At 39.5% G+C, this 18,173-nt stretch overlaps 1 long non-coding RNA gene across 1 annotated transcript in view; it reads left to right on the forward strand.

Moving 5' to 3' along the window:
• The window catches only part of LOC141992774 (uncharacterized), a 168,547-nt gene that overhangs the window by 110,504 nt on the left and 39,870 nt on the right, over nt 1–18,173 (forward strand). Inside the window, exon 2 of the long non-coding RNA XR_012640647.1 lies at nt 5,814–5,925. This is a non-coding gene — a long non-coding RNA (uncharacterized LOC141992774). The remainder of the gene's footprint in view (nt 1–5,813; nt 5,926–18,173) is intronic.

The raw sequence follows: 18,173 nt of genomic DNA on the forward strand, positions 1-18,173 counted from the left end.
CATATACAAGAGTTCAAGTATGAACCTAGATATTGTGTACTCCTTATCAGATAGCTACTACATTAGGGGCCCAGTAAGACCTCCTTTGAACTCAATCACAGTTTACTTCAAGTGAAGCCTTAGTGGGTCCTGGATTGTTTCTATTTGCCCAATCCACCTCTCACTGAAATCAATGGAAAGACTCCAAATGACTTCAGTGGGAGCTGAATCAGTCTCCTGGAGCCAAATTCTTACCAGTGTAAATCACCAATTGAGCTATGTTGATTTACACCTGTCAAAAATCTGTCCCTTTATTTTGATCCCACCCTTGATATGTTAGTCTTTTCTTTGGACCATGTTCTGATCTCAGTTACACTAGTGCAAATATGGAGTAACTCCAATGATATCAGAGGTCCTCCTAGTTTACACCAGTTTAACTAAGATCAAAAGTTGACTCACCATCTTTTTATGTTAAATACGCTTTCCTGTGTAATGTGTCTAATCCACTTCCCCTATAACATTCACGTCTGCCCCTCTGCCTCTCTGCTGTCACTTTGTCTGGCTTTAAAATGAATCCTATTTCATCTATAAGCATTTTATGTTCACCCATCTTCCTTGGGATCTCACCTCTTTAAATCCTCTATTTGATCGCCTACTCAATGCTCACAGCATTAAAAGCATTAGTCCTGTCTTATCTCCTCAGAAATAATGATCAAAACCTTTTACACCCAGTATAATCATTGCATCCACTGCAAAACTCAGCTTCTTTCGAAAACAGAAGTGATTAAATTAGCTGCTGTTCCGCTGCTGAACAGGCTCCTTCTCTCCCTCTTTTCATTACCTGAAGGTGGCAAATGTGCTCATTTGCTTGTCCCTTCTGCAAAGCCCTCTAGACAGATGGTGAGTATTCCTATCTTCCCTCTGGTGCTGTTTTTGCTTTATGGTGCACTAGAGAATCAATAGTATGCATCTCTCATGGGCTTGGGACTCTATATACCCCTGCTAGTCCATGGAGGTTCAGATTCTACCTCCCGGCACCAGCTGGAGGAGGAATCGCCGGAGGAGATGTCCATTGCCACACCCCCCAGTGCAGAAGTGGGTGGGGAGAAATGTCTGCTGAGAGGGCAACTCAATCTACATCAGAGACTGCCATCCCCTATCAAAGTCTTGCATGGTTTAATAGGGATTAAATGAATATGATTCCATGGAATTTTGAGAGCATTCCTGATAAATTACTCTAGGATACCCTAGAATTTAATAGAGAATAAGCTCCTGTTTAAAGGGGGTATGGGGCTTGCTTTTTAAATCATGTTAAATAATTGTATAGGGTTTTTCCATAAGGGATAATACCCTTTTGGGAAAGGCTACACATGGAGTGCACTGCTCCAATTGCACTGCAGTAGGCTGCTCACTGTTGGGGCTGCACTAGGACCCCCCGCCCCCCCCAATGCAGTGAAACTGCCACAATCCCTCTTCCAGCAAGACTGTCTGCTGCTGGGGGCCCACTGCTAGGGCCTGTGCCAATGGTGAATCTGGCTCTCAGCATGGAACTGCTTTGTTAAAGTGGTCAGATGTAACTTCTCTTCAATGAGTTCTCAGGCACACGCTCTCTCTCTCTCTCTCTCTCTGAGCTTTTGGGAAAATCTGACCTTGTTTTTGTGCAGCATTTAGTGTGGGTTTGTGATCCTCCCAAAAATAAAGTTAAAATGTCTTTGTGTTAGTCCAGGGTAACATAGTTTGCTTGTTTTCAAATATAAACTCTGACCTTAGAGTGTGTTTGAAAGAGGAAACACATGGCATCCTTTATCAAAATATGGCTTGATCCTTGACCAAAACACATTATCCAATTATATTATTCAAGATAATATAAATGATGGCTTCATTTTCTGGGAATGGAAAAGGTCCATTATAGTAGTAAGACATGGGGATGATGAAATCCAATTGTGATACTCTTCTCCAATAAGGACCTGATGCAAAAGCCCATTGGAATCAGTAGGAATCACACCACTGACTTCAGTGGGTTTTGGATCAAGCCCTTAGATCATGTTGTAAATCCTAAAGCAAGTTCTTGTCAGCCCTGCCAAGCTATCTCTTGATCTTAGTAGATTCACTATTCACCGTGAGCTTAAATGCTTCAAAAACACACCAGCAATTAAATTCAAACTTTTGGAAACAGGACTCAATAGAGCTGTCAAACAGAAAGGGTGAAATCCCAACCCCCAATGAATTCAGTGGGAATTGACTTCTGTGGAGCTAGGATTCCCTCCTCTCCCCCAGGGCGCCTTTCAAAAGGAGATAGAACACGATGCTGAGATGTGGTTGAGTGGGGCTTTATTTTGAGGTGCAAGAGGTGAGCCAGAGTTTAGTGATATTGTCAGACAGAGTTAGAAGTGAGCACTACAAGTCAGCACTCCTAAATGTTTTGTTTAGGATAAAGCATGTTGGAATGTAGTTTCCTGACACCCACCTCCATCTAAAGAAAGAGGATGTGCAAGTAGAAAAGGATGTAAAATGAAGACCCCAAACTCAAACCAAATCTGAACAGAAACTGTTGAGGTTGAATAAAGCTTGGTTAATATTTTTCACCACTTTTCATTTTTTAATGTGGTTTAGTGCTCTGAGTGCAGGACTAGGAGCCAGAAATTTGAGTTCCACTCCTGGCTTAGACATTGGGCTCCTTACTATGGACAAATTACTTAACCTCTGTGCCATGGTTTCCCCATCTGCGAAATGGGGAACATGGTATCTCTCCATCTCACAGGAAGATGTGAGGACTAATTAATGCTTGTAAAGTGCTTTGACACTGAAAAACAGCCTCTTTATAAGACCCAGGTAGAGCTGGGTAAAAAGTCATAACACTTCTATAAATTACACTTTGACATTTCAACAATTTTACTGAAATTTTGAAAAATGTTGACTGGCACTAGGACCAAGTATTGAGCTGCTTTTTCTTGTGACCAAAACCCTGAAATATCAAAATACATTGGTAGAGCTTGTTTTGAAAAAATTTCTACCTGATTTTGGGAGTTCATGAAATGTGCATGTTATTGAGTTTTGAGGTACATATTAAAATTGAACTCCTGGACGTTCTGGGTTACACTCATCACTAGTTTGTCTTTCAAAAGCATCCAAGGAACTGGAAACTGGAATGAGAATGGGGGTGATCAAAGAAAGATTTATCAACTACTTGTTATAAACATCCCAAAGACTGAAGGGGAAGCCACAGTGTCTGATGATGGAAAGTTAAGAGACCAAGATCCCATTCTTAGCTTTGATCCTTACTCACTCATGTTGGACCATGGACAATTCATCTAACATCTTTGTATTTCAGTACCCCCACCTATGCCCACATTTGAGAGCTGTGAAGGAAAGACTGATGACTTAAGACTAAAAGTCTGTTACCCTAGAGGGAATATGTTATGCCCATTTCTATGGATTTTTAATCCTGTTTCTTTTTACATCAACCAATACTTAAAGAACCATGCTATTCTACCACCTACTCCTGCTGCTGTCACTGCCTCCATGTCGTCAGGGTCCTGTCCAACAAAAAACACACTAGTTGTGTTACATAATTACAACTGAAAAACTGTTTGCCAAATTGTGTACAGCTTTATCCACCCTTATGAATCAGACCCAAAGCCATTTACTGCGTTTGCAACACAGAAACAAGCCATGGCAAAGCTCTGGAACTAAAGCTTGCATATCTACCCTGCGTTAATATCTGAACCTAGTGCACTGCAGTATAAGATGCAGGAAAACAGCAGCACACTGAACATTTGTAGGGTCTTTTCCTACAATTGAGTGGTGTGATAGGGGCATAATCAAAAGCAGAATGTGTCCCAGTGGTATTACAAACATTTTTTTAAAAGGGGAGGTGGGGGAGGCAGGAGACAGCCCGCGCTTCTGTTGCTTGAACCAGCTTGACATTACAGAAGATTGTTTCACTTGTGCCTGCCCAATTCCAGGCAGATCCACAGTGACTCAGAATCTGGGAAAGAGAAGGAAGTATTGGCTCTCGCTAAAGAATTGTGTCCATTTGCCATTGACTCAGTGGATGCAGGATGGATTCCCCTCATTGTGCTCTTATTACTGACTGTGCACTATGCAAACACTCCTTGTCCATGCTTTCCTGCTCAGGGGCACTCCTTCCCTGTATCAGCTCAGGGTTAACTAACTGCTTAGCAAGTCACAAATCCAACAGTCTGTGTCAGCATATTTAAAGCCTGTTCCTGGCACTGCTGAGCCACTTCGCAAACGAGTGCTGTGCCATGCCATGTCAGATGTTTTGCTTTATATTTGATGGGTTGAGAGAGGGACCGTATCGTTTCTTCTTACTAAATACATAAATATTGGACTCAGTCCTACAGCCCCAGAGTCACAGGCAAATCTCTTTAAAGCCCGTGGACAAAGTAGAGGCCACAGGGTTTGGCCCAGTATCTATCTTTCTGTCATAATAGGAAAAACAATACTGTACACTGAAGGTGTACAGTACACTCTTCAAAGTGATTCAAAATCCATTGACTTTAATGGTTACATATCATGTAAGTCACCATTTTCAAAAAGAGTACATGAAGTTAGGCTCCTAAATCCTTATCCAGGTGTGGTTTAGGAACCAAATTTTAGGCTTGGTGCTGTAAAAATGGGGTGCTTTATATCTAAGTTGCCTCTGAGACAGTCCTAGAGTCATAAGCCAGGCGAAATCAGAACAATAAAGTTAGTTAATTTCCTAAATTACTGTGTTCCTCTTCTGATCTACAGTAAATGAACAAAATAAATTCTATAAATATACTAGGTTTAACGCAGTGCAAAATGATCAAAACAATGGGGAAAATGTTTTATAGAAATTTCCCATGGGGAAATTTTGACTTTGTCAAACATACTAAAAGCAAATAAGGAAAAAAAGCAAACCACAAGGCTTCTGGCTGAAAACTGAAGTTTTTAGGCTTTGTTTTTCAGCAAAAAGTCCAATTTTTCTATTGGAAGCAGACACTTCATGAAAATGAGTCAAAATCCAATTTTTTCTATCAACAAACAGTTTTAATGGATAGCTTTCTACCAGTCCTAATAAAATGTTGTTTCCTACAGCTGCAAATTCAATCATGTTGCATATCCATATGGTTTGTCAGTCATCAGAGCATATGAATTGTATTTGCATAATCTTTCAAAAAGCCATACAAATCATACTTTAATCTTTTTCATGACCTGTCATCTGTATCATGATCATAATTGTTCTGAACAATAAAGCTTTGCTATGACTATTTCAACATGTAAAATGTAATACAATAATGAAATGATCCACCTACTAACAATATTAAAGTACTAGTATGGATGTGTCTCAATCATGTCTGAAGGAGCAAGCAATAAAACCAAGCCAGGGCTGGAATGTCAGAAAAAAGCATGTCAATTTCCCTGAGTAACATCAATATTTGCATTGCAGAGTGGCAATCATTCACTTTTTTATTTAATGTAAGAAAATATAAAGCCAGGATCCAGGGAAAGCTATGGAGTTCTATTAATATGGGTATTGTATTGATTTTTTTCAGTGTACCTAGAGTAAATGAGGGTTTTATTTAAGTTTTTTAATATATCTAAACATTGATGGGCAAAATAAGGACAAAATCATGTCACCCTCCAAGCTGAAGAATATTATGCATAGTCTCACAAGACCTACGTAGGAACAACTACACTCATCTTTCCTAGAAAATACCATTCCTTATTAATAAGGATGCCACAATATGGATCAGTCAGGGTTTTTCTACAGCATCTAAAATACTATGGAACCAGATTCTCCATAGTGTTGAGTCTTTCTCGTAACTGACTTTTTTTTTTTTCAGATGGCATTGTCTCTTACCTGTTGGTCAACAACTCACAGTTACACTAAAAACTGGTGCTTCCAGATTTTATCAAAGGAAAAAAGAAAAATGAAAAGCCACCATGCACAGCAAGGTCAGTGCTCACGAGCTTATGGGCCTGCTCTTAAGATGTTCCCTGAAGGATTTGTTTGGATCTTTTTAAATCTAAGGGGCTCATTGAGATTCTTTATTATGTATAGAAATTTTCTATTTGCTATAATCTATTTTATGCTTTATCTCAGAATCTTTTCTTCAGAGGTCATTTATCAAATGCCCAAATTAAAATCAACATTTTACTCTGATATAAAAATATCCTACATTATCTACACAAATGGTCTAAAAGCGCTACAGCCTACAGTGCTTACAGCGGATGGTCTTTGCTGCGGAGCACCTTCCACTGTTTGGAAAGCCCCTAATGCCATTTGGATGCTATTGCAATCTAAATAACTCTAATATGCAACAATACAGGGCTTAAGACCACTAGTATACAATGCTATAGTGTTAAGAGTATCCATCAAATAGGTGCTAGATTATGGATATAATGACCAAATTCATTCTAAAGTTGTAAATTTCAAGACAGACAAATTTAACCAAAAAAAAAAAAAAAAAAAAAAAAAAAAGGCTCACCGCAGATAACTGAGTTCTAATCTCATGTGGCAATAGTTATTTCAGGTGATTTGCTATTCTGTAGATTGCTTGATTAATATTTCCAAGTCAGTGTCCCTTTTTTTGAAATTGTATTGCTCAAATAGGTGCTTTTATTAGGCCTTGAATTATTGTTCTTACCATGAGCACTGCTGATCGTCTTTGCTTGCAAAGTGGGAACACTTTCAGGAAACCTGTTAACAACAGATGGGTCAGAACCAGTCTGATTTTTCATCGCTAGCAACCATATTTATAAAGGGCCAAACCAACATCACTCCTAACATCATTCAGTGTAGGGACTTATCTTCCAGATCTGGAGCTGATTTTTCTGGCTCAGTTCCCATTCTCCTCTGAACTAAACTACAAGTATAAGCTTTAGCTGATACATCAAAGTAGCAGAGTAGATACACATCAGAAGGGAGACTGACTGAAAGCTTGATCTTAAAAGGAGACTTATCGATGGATACTGTCTATAGCTTTTGGTGCCATTTGCTTTCATTTCATTTAAGTAGGAAACTACCTTTGAAACGTACATGTCCTTTTCAGTGGTGTCCTGGCAACCCTGTGACAACAGTGTGCTCATGAATGTAACTTTTGGGGGAGAGAAGGAGAGTTCACAGATAATATATAACTACACTGCTCAGGGGAAAAGGAAAAGGAATCTATTATTGATTATATTTTCCATTCATATACAATCAACAGGAGTTTTTACATAATCCATCAGCATGTGCTTTCATCTGATAGCCCTCCACCCACAAATGCAACGCAGGAGCTTTGAACAACAATGATGTTCCACTTCAATAGCTCTTATCAAAGTGCTCCAAATACATTTTCATTAAAGCAAATTCAACCAGTTATACTTTCCTAGGGCATTAATACATTTACAGCTTCTCCTTGATATGGAATTAATCACATTCATAACTATAATATTTAGAGCTCCCTGACAGCTTTGCCTTCCCAAGTTGTCAGTCCTGACACACTTACTCATGCATAAATGGGGGGGGGGGGAATTGCAAAATTGCTAATGACAGTCCTTTTTTGTCAACATTCAGAATTTCACTCGTTAATCAATATTTCAAAACTAGAAGCATTTTGACAGCTCAACAGCTGGCAAAACTGTTTTTGTGGGGAAATTGCAAAAAAAAAAAATCTTATCCATGTGGAGTTTTGATTTAAAAAATAATCAGCTGGAAAATGTTGACCAGCTCTAATTCTTACTTAGTCTCGTTGATTGTCTTCAAATGCGTGAAGAAGAGTTGCAGGATCAGCCTTTAAAGCTGTAAATCATGGTGATACAAAATATGCTTTGGAGTTTAGTGAGTGTCCTTTAATATTTTCATTCTTTTGTATTCTCCTTAGTTGTGCTGCCAGCATGCAAGGTGCTGTACAATGGAACTAGAGCTCTGTTATTCATTAGTCTGAATATTTACGCAGTGTACAATACCTTATACATTTGCAGCACTAAAATCTCAAATGCCAAAGGCTGCACATCATTTATATATGTACACTCTTAACTTCTGTTGTCTAAATCCAATCCCATTCACATTTGTACCAGTCTCCAAACAAGTGAGAGAATGTTTTCAAGAAATATTTGTAAAGCACTTTGAGAGCTACAATGAAAGTTATTGTACATCCTGTTTATTTTTTTTATTTTAATACAAAATGTTGCTTTTCAAAATCCCTTGTCAAGCACATGCATGCCATATGCAAAAGTGAACAAGTCAGTGATTTATTCAGATTGCCTTTTTAATGCTATATTTCAGAAGTACGTGCACCCCTGAGTTCATTGCTTGTTATCTAGTCAGCCTTGGTTCTAGGGCTGCTGAGTCTGTAGTTCCACAGTGTTAGATTTGTATCTTGCATTGAAGCACTACAAAAATTAACAAACATATATTGAGGACGAATTTTGACTTTTACTATGCAATACATTGTAAAGAAATTCCACAAAACTGATATAGCAAGATGCATTTATATATATAATTTTATATTATATAATTTGCACATGTAGTTTACTTAACAATTACATAGTTCTTTCAATCTTCCAGTCACCACTGTTGACATTAACTATAGATTTTTAACAGCTTTCTGAAGTTTAGGTCTACTCACAAGATGAGGAAATTCAAACAGATTAAGAAACTTCCTGAAAATCACAATAGGATCCCAAACCAGGATTAAAACATATATGTTCCATTTCATGGTCCTTTTGCTTAGATAACACAACTCAATGTACTGAGTAGTGTTTGTCAGCAGTTAGCAAGTGAGACTGCAAGGACCTACGTTCCCAGCAGGCTTTCCAGCCCTTTGAATACCTTTAAAAACTGACTGTATGATTGGTCATCTAAGTCACATGGTACTGTTTCTGTTCTCTGATTGGATGACATAAGCTTTATAAACAGGTGCACCCTTTTCCTGCTTGTAAATCACCTGTAAACATTGGTATCATAAATCTATTGCACACATAGGAAGAAGAGCTTCCCAAACTGTCTGTGATTACTTCCAGCGCTGATGCTCTCATACATAATTATCTGCATAAGTATCATGACACTTTTGCTTTTCATGAATATTCTTGCAAATAAAGAACTCACTCATCAGACTGTGAACAAAAGAGATTGCAGAATTTCCTCTGCAAATATGTTTCTGCTGTATTCACCGCTAACCGCGTTTCACAAAGACTGCTAGAGAGCCCTCAGCCTGATAACAGCTTTGTCACTACAAACCTCAGGCTGGATTTGACCTGACAACCTGATATAAAAGGCTCTCAGTCCCCAAAGACACCTAGTCCTCCAGCAACAAATTAGTAATCGATTAAGAATAAACTCCACCTGTATAGTATCCCATTGAGTCTGAAACTAAACTCTAATAAATCTTGAAGGATTACTACCAATTTTTGTAGCTAGAGCTGTAATCAGTTTATTGATTGAAGAGCAGCCCGTGGAAAAATTCAGATAATTGGTTCTTGCCATAGGTGGCTTACTAGCCATGGTAATAAATATTCTCCCTCTCAGCTCTTCACAAAGGAAAGCCACAGCTGTTCTCATCTTGCTACTACTGCAAATAGACTAGTCCATTCTGACAAATATATTTGCAATTTATGTGCCCTTCCATTGATGGTGGTGCTTTAAACATGAGGTCTGATAACTTTTGGGGTGTGACTACGCTGGAAAATGCAGTCTCTATTACAGCAACAGCCACAATGGTGCAGCGGCACTGATGCTAAGCTACTACTGCATGTAGGACTCCAGGTTTTTTACCACTGTCGTGAAAAATTGCTCTTAAGGTTACTCCAGCAGAAGCAGGCTGCAGCCGAGAGTTTTGGCTTGAGGTCGTTGCAGCACCTAGAGGTATCAAGAATAACCTCTTCCCATTAAAATGAGATGGGCTACAGAGCTTTCTAAATACAGCTTGTTCTGCAAGAGCAGTCATGCCCTAAATTGCCTCCCTTCCGTTGAGCTATCTACCCCGAGAGAAACAGATGAACTGCTAATGAGAAATATAAAATTGGTTTAATATTTTCATTTTAAAATAATTCTAGTAGCTAAATAAAAACTGGAATTATCTGCTGAGTCAAAGTTGGGTAGTTTATTGTCAGCTATTGAGAAGCGGGAGATTTATTTAGACTTTTTTTTTTTTTAGCATTAGCTAGGGCTTTCTTTTGCTCATATTTGCGAGCATTTCAGAAATGCAGTGGTTTCTCCTGGCTTCCATGAGTTGCTGTGGCAGTATTAGGAACATAACAGTTGTCATACAGGATCAAACCAGTGGCCCATCTAGTCCATCGTCTTTTCTTCAACAATGGTCGGAACCCATTGTTTCAAAGGACAGTGCATGGAAACTCTCCAGTAGTCAACCTGTTGTACTACCTTTCCACTTCACCCTGCTATATCTTTTTCTCGTTTTCTTGCTTTCTGCTTTTGTTTAGAGATTTGAGTAGCACTTGTGACTCAAAGTATAGGGTTTCCATGATAAAGCTAAGGATTTTCACTTCCTTGCTCTTGACTCCAGGTTCTTTGTGTAATTTCTTTCAACCATTTTTTTTAAAAACCCACTTTCTAAAGTTTAATGTTGCAGCACAGGTTTCTGGTACTAGTCCTGCCCCAAGGAGGTTGCATTTAATTATAGTTGTTAGTGGCTTTGACTGTTATAGTTAACAACTCCAGTGTACTCCTCTACTCACTGCTTGTTTATGATTCTCTAGTCCTTGTTTTCCAGCTGTTCTGTCGCTTCTGGCTGCATAACCTCAAATACAAGAGCAACAGTTCTTTTTGGAAAAGAAAAGAGCAGCAGAGTCCGGTCAAATACTGTTATGAAGCAGTAATTTTGTTAGGAGCTGTGCAGAATGTTCAGTATCGATCAGCACAGGCAGTGAGAGATGAGGACAAATCACAGCAGGGCAGAGCTATATCTTGAATCCAGCCCTGGTTATAAAATCTTTAATCAGCAGAACTATTTCTTAGAAAATCTAAATGTCTTGGATGGAGCAAATGCATGAGGTGAGAACTGCAACACCGCTAAGACTTAGAAAACATGTGACATTTTCTCAGGGATTGTGAGAACAAATAATTGAAACCAAAAGTTATGTAACAACAGTATTTAAAAGTGGAGAATGGGATGCTTCCTTGGAGCACCCCAGTTTGTGAGGCACCTTGCTACACCTGCCTTTAGCATAAGGAAGCCTGGTCTGTGCCTGCTGTTGGTCAGTTCCCCAACTCCACCAGTCTCTGGCAACACAAGCCCTGCCTTCCATGCTTTGGTAGGTCCCGTTCTCTTTTGTACAAGTTAATGATAGGCACACTCCTACCCCCAACTCCCCTGATCATCCCCCTAGAGTGCCCAGCCTCTGATCCACTGAACATCTGCAGAATTCCTTCATCCTCTGCTCTTAAACGAACAGTATACCCCAGCTAACAAGTTACACCATAAATCACAGCTCTGCTTGACACACAGCACTGACACATGTTTTTACTATAAACAAGAATTTGTTACTTAACAAAGAAAAGAGATTTGAGAAGCAAGTAGAATTAATGGAAACAAATGGTTGCATATAAAATAAACACATAACCCACTTCCTAGAGCCTCAACTTTTCGCTCACCCACAGTCTCTCTCCCAATGTCAAACAGCCAGAGCACTTATGATCCTCCTCATAGCTACGTCTCTCAGGGATGTGGATTTTTCACACCCCTGAGAGATGTAGTTGTGCAAGTTCCCACTGAAGATCAGCCCTCTATTTATCCACAGTACCTCTTTAATGCCTACAATAACCGTACAAGCTTCCCCACCTTCAATCCTGCTTTCATGGGATCACCTCCAAGAGCTAAGATGACACTTGGGTATCTATGTACATTCAAGACGTATGGCCTCTTCCTCCCTTTAGTGCCCTCAGTGGAGCAACAATTGTGGTGGTTGTTCTTGGACTGAGATTACCAACTTGCATCACAAACTAGCTCCACCCTTTGTCTCCCATTGAAAATCCCCTGATACTTCCTGTCTACAATCACACTTACTCTTAATTCCATTCAGAATAAATGGATAAGTGGTATTAAGAACCTGAAAAGAACAGAAGACAACTTTGGCCTTGAAAACTATAAATCTATGAAAAGTGACACCTTTCAACATAACAGCTGCTCGGATATGCTTCCATGATCAATGGTAGATATTGCTTGTCTAGAATTAATTTGAATCTTGCAGTAGTAATTTGGATAATTTAATTTCTCAAATTTGTAGGTCCATCATTTATTCTCAGGGCACAATCACGAGTGTGGTTCAGCTTATGCATGAAATTGATCGGCAGACCATTCTCTACAAACCAGATAAAATCAAGTTGAGTGGCCTCATCTCCTACATGTGCTAATTCTAAAGCCTTCAGAGTTCATGATGTTATATATTTGGATTTATTGACTTCAGAGTAACACTAGAATGAATGGTTTTTCAGTTCACCCCAAGCAGACAGACCTATGATGTAAGCATCAGATAAATACATAAAAATTAAATAGTGGCTGGAAAATACAGCATGTACTTGCTGCAAGACTTCATCAAATTTCTGCTGGGACACTTCATTAGCAGTAGCGGGCTGAATCCCAGCTGAGTATATACAGCTCTTGCCATGATTTAGAGCAGTCTATTCTCAGCACATGTACCAGCCACTGATGTCTTCTTTTGTAGATTATTTGTGAGCGGGTGCCCTGTCCAGTAATTTTTCTGACTTCTTATTTCATCTTCCTATCTCTATATGTTATTCCCAATATTCTCCAACATTCGTGATGAAATGGATCCATTTTTTGGGTATCTTTCTTGGTAAGTTGCCATACCTCACTGCTATAATTTGTGATGGCGATAACAATTGCTTTGTACATATTCAGTTCTGTCTTGAGGGAGATGTTTCTGAGTTTCCAGATGTCTTTGAGTCTTCCAAATGCAGCGTTTGCCTTACGATTCTTCTTATTTCTTCCTTGGAACTAGTACCATCTTGGCTGATGGTACTTCCAAGATAAGATACGTAAAATTGTTCACCTTCTCCGTTTTCTCTTCTCCAATTTTGATTTCTGTCCCTGTAGTCCCCATTAACATGACTTTACATTTCTTTGCATTGTATCTCAAACCTATCTTCTCCATTACTTCTTTTACTTGGTTTGTGAATTTTTGTAGTCCGTTTGCTCTTATCAATGAAGATGCCATGTCATCAGCAAAATCTAGATCAAATAGCCTTGAATTGTTCCATTTTAGGCCGTATGTATCACTTTTGCATTGTTTTAATTCATAGTTGATGACTAGCATAAACAAAAATGGAAACAGGATGCACCCCTGCCTTACACCTGTCTTGATGCTGAATGGCTTACTCAATCCAGTTTCCAGTTTAATGCAGCGTTTTGAGTTGGCGTAGAATGCCTTCATAATGTTGATTAATGTTGTTGGAATTCCATATTGTTCCACAATTTTCCACATTCTCTGTTTACACTGTTGAATGCCTTTTGAAAGTCCACAAAATTGATGGCAAGACTGCCTTGGAATTCAATTGTGTTCTCTATAATCCATCTGAGGGTGAAAATGGCATCTGTGCATGATCTCCCTTGTCTAAATCCAGATGGTTGTTCACGTAGGATGGTATCCATCTTTCCTTTCATTCTGTTCAGGAGGACTGCTGCTAATAGTTTTCCTGTGACAGATAGAAGTGTTACTCCCCTCCAATTTGAACAATTGTTTAGATCACCTTTATTTGGTAACTTGATTATGATACCAAGGGTCCAATCTTCCAGCACTTTCTCCTCAATCCATATTTTATTGCACAGCAAACAGATGACTGATTTCACATCTTCGCCTCCGTATTTAAGCATCTCAGGATGAATGCCATCCAACCCAGGTGCCTGGTTGTTTTTCAGCTTCTGCAATGCTTTTTTTACTTCTTCGATTTTTACCTCCAATAGACCTAGATATAGATGTAATGGTTTATCGTTGTTAAATCCAGTCTTGTAATTGGTTCTGGTTGGGTGAGCGCTTCTTTGAAATGTTCCACCCATCTATTTTTTTGTTCCTCCTATTTTCAAAATTTCTCCTTGTTTCCCTTTCACTGGGACACTTCTGAATTTTGATCCATATCCTGTTAACTGCTTCAGGATCATGTAGACTGTTCTTGTATCATTTCTTTCCCCTGCTTTTCAGCTTCACTAACCTTACTTTCTATCCAATTTCACTTATCTTTTTTGTATTGTTTCTTTACTGCTTTGTCAAGGTTCCTGTAGGTTTGTTTTATTCCTTCAGTTGCATGTTGTAGTACTAGAGCCTTTTATTTTCTTCTTTTGTCTATAATTTTCCATGTTCCTTCTGAGATCCACTGTTCTTTATTGTTTCCTCTTTCTACCAATTATCTTTTCAGCTGCTTTTAACATAGCTGTTTTGAAAAGATCCCAGTATTTTTCCACTTCGTATTCTTCAAGCTCTTTAAGGGCCTTAGACCTGTTCTTGACCTCTGTCTGGTACTCTTTTCATATCCTGCAATCTTTTAATTTCTCTGTATTGAATAATCTGGGTCTGTGTTCTTTCTTTCTGAGTGCTTTAAACTTCAATTTGATGTTTGCTTCCAACAAGTAGCGATGGGCGATCACTCGTTACCGAGTATGATCATTTTCCATGGAAGTTATGTATCCTCAGGTGGCTCATAGGGCCAATCCTTGAACCACAAGTTCTATTGCAATGAGGGCAGATGTTTTCAGGCTCAGCAGGAGGCTGTTGACCATGACTGGAAGGCAGTCTCACCTTCTTTCTGTGCCTCTTGTCCTCTTCAGCTTGTTGGCGAACAAGTTCAAAATGCAGGGGACCATCACGTAGGACTTCACTCCATTTTAAGCGATCCTGGGCAAGTGTCTCCCAAGTGTCAATATTACACTTTTTTAGGTTGTCCTTCAGTAAGTCCTTATATCTTTTCCATTGTCCACCTACGTTACGGTACCCTTCTTTCAGCTGAGAGAAAGTCATATTGTCCGGATGCCAGACCATCGCCTCCCAAAACAGGGAGGCGATGGTCTGGCATCCGGACAATAAGACCAGTCCAGTGGAATTGCTGACAGATTATCATTGCCTCGATACTGGTGGTCTTTGCCTCTTTCGGGACACTAATATTGGTGCGCCTGTCTTCCCATTTGATCTTCAGAATCTTACAAAGGTAGCGTTGATGGTGCCTCTCAAGGACTTTCAAGTGGTGTCTGTAGGTTGTCCAAGTTTTGGACCCATATAATAGTGTTGGGAGAATAATGGCTTGATAAACAAGAAGCTTGGTGTCTGTTCAAATGTTGTGATCTTCAAAAGCCCTGTGCCTTAAATGAGAAAAAGCTATACTGGCACAGCTCAGATGATGTTGAATTTCTGCATCAATATCTGCCTTGGATGAAAGATGACTTCCAAGGTAGAGGAAATGATCGACATTCTCCAGTGCCACTCCATTGATTTTGATAGATGGGGCATATAATACCTCATCTGGAGAGGGCTGATAGAGCACCTTTGTCTTCGGGGTCATTGAGACATGCAAGACATATAAATAGTGATCACTCACTATATCTGTACCTCTGAATAATCTTGTTTCTAACACTAATGTTTTCCACCTCTGACTAACACAGATATAGTCAATCTCATTTTTTGTACAGCCGTCTGGTGAAATCCATGTCTTTTTGTGTATGTTTTTATGTTGAAAGAAAGAATAGCAGATGCTAAGATTGTTTTTGGCACAAAATTCAAGAAGCCTTGTGCCATTGTCTGTCATTGTTCCAGTTGTGTATGTGGGCTTATGACTGGTTTCAGAGTAACAGTCGTGTTAGTCTGTATCCACAAAAAGAAAAAGGAGTACTTGTGGCACCTTAGAAACTAACAAATTTATTTGAGCATAAGCTTTCGTGAGCTACAACTCACTTCATTGGATGCATACTGTGGAAAATACAGAAGATGTTTTTATACACACAGATCATGAAAAAATGGGTGTTTATCACTACAAAAGGTTTTCTCTCTCCCCACCCCACTCTCCTGCTGGTAATAGCTTATCTAAAGTGATCACTCTCCTTACAATGTGTATGATAATCAAGGTGGGCCATTTCCAGCACAAATCCAGGGTTTAACAAGAACGTCTGAGGAACAGTGGGGGGGTGTGTGTGTGAAGGAATAAACAAGGGGAAATAGGTTACCTTGCATAATGACTTAGCCACTCCTAGTCTCTATTCAAGCCTAAGTTAATTGTATCCAATTTGCAAATTAATTCCAATTCAGCAGTCTCTCATTGGAGTCTGTTTTCGAAGTTTTTTTGTTGAAGGATAGTCACATGCCTCAAGCTTTCACCCTGTCCACACCAGACGATCCATTGTCTACAGCCAAGCTCTGCAATACAACTGCATTTGCTCTAACCCCTCGGACAGAGACAAACACCTACAAGATCTCTATCAAGCATTCTTACAACTACAATACCCACCTGCGGAAGTGAAGAAACAGATTGATAGAGCCAGAAAAGTTCCCAGAAGTCACCTACTACAGGACAGGCCTAACAAAGAAAATAACAGAACACCACTAGCCGTCACCTTCAGCCCCCAACTAAAACCCCTCCAACGCATTATCAAGGATCTACAACCTATCCTGAAGGACGACCCAACACTCTCACAAATCTTGGGAGACAGGCCAGTCCTTGCCTACAGACAGCCCCCCAACCTGAAGCAAATACTCACCAGCAACCACATACCACACAACAGACCACTAACCCAGGAACCTATCCTTGCAACAAAGCCCGTTGCCAACTGTGCCCACATATCTATGCAGGGGACACCATCACAGGGCCTAATAACATCAGCCACAGTATCAGAGGCTCGTTCACCTGCACATCTACCATTGTGATATATGCCATCATGTGACAGCAATGCCCCTCTGCCATGTACATTGGTCAAACTGGACAGTCTCTATGTAAAAGAATAAATGGACACAAATCAGATGTCAAGAATTATAACATTCATAAACCAGTCGGAGAACACTTCAATCTCTCTGGTCACTCAATTTCTGATCTCAAAGTGACTGTCCTTCAACAAAAAAACTTCGAAAACAGACTCCAACGAGAGACTGATGAATTGGAATTAATTTGCAAATTGGATACAATTAACTTAGGCTTGAATAGAGACTAGGAGTGGCTAGTCATTATGCAAGGTAACCTATTTCCCCTTGTTTTTTCCTACCCCCCCCCCCACTGTTCCTCAGATGTTCTTGTTAAACCCTGGATTTGTGCTGGAAATGGCCCACCTTGATTATCATACGCATTGTAAGGAGAGTAATCACTTTAGATAAGCTATTACCAGCAGGAGAGTGGGGTGGGGGGAGAGAAAACCTTTTGTAGTGATAAACACCCATTTTTTCATGGTCTGTGTGTATAAAAACATCTTCTGTATTTTCCACAGTATGCATCCGATGAAGTAAGCTGTAGTTCACGAAAGCTTATGCTCAAATAAATTGGTTAGTTTCTAAGGTGCCACAAGTACTCCTTTTCTTTTTGGGCTTATGACTGTTTCCCAACCTCTTCTTTCATTTCCGATCTGGGCATTAAAATCTCCCATAACAAGGACAAGATCATGGTTTGGTATTTCTTTCATTACATCATTCAATTCTGTATAGAATCTCTCTTTGTCCTCTTCATCTGCATCATTTGTTGGAACATATGCCTAGACTATGGTGCACTTAATGTGCCTAGAATGGAATTGAGCTGCCAGTAGCTTATCTGATGTTGGCTGCCAATTCATAAGTGATTTCTTTGCAGCACTATTCATGATGATTCCTACATCTCTCTCATGTTTGGTTCCACCTGAATATAACATTGTTTTTTCTCCAGATGTTGTCATACCCTGATCTTTCCATCTAACGTCTCAAAGTCCTAGGATATCAATCTACCCATTTCTTTGATTAACTGTGCTAATTTTCATTTACTATTTAGAGTTTGTATATTCCAGGTAGCTATGGATGTACTCTTTTTGGCCGTCAGAATTTGGACTATCAAGTGGGTGACTTCCCGATGTATTTGATCATCCACTGTCATACGTGCATCTGAACACTTTCCATCCTCCTTAGGCCATGATTTTTGGTTTATGTGAGTAGTTTCTGTAGCTAGAACTCTTTTTTACAGTGACGGGAAGCCGCCCCATCAACCAACCCTCCTCCTTTTTTATCTGGGCTTGGGACCAGCACTGGAG

This window comes from Natator depressus, chromosome 8, assembly GCF_965152275.1.
Source record: "Natator depressus isolate rNatDep1 chromosome 8, rNatDep2.hap1, whole genome shotgun sequence".
In the NCBI taxonomy this organism is placed as follows: Eukaryota; Metazoa; Chordata; order Testudines; family Cheloniidae; genus Natator; species Natator depressus.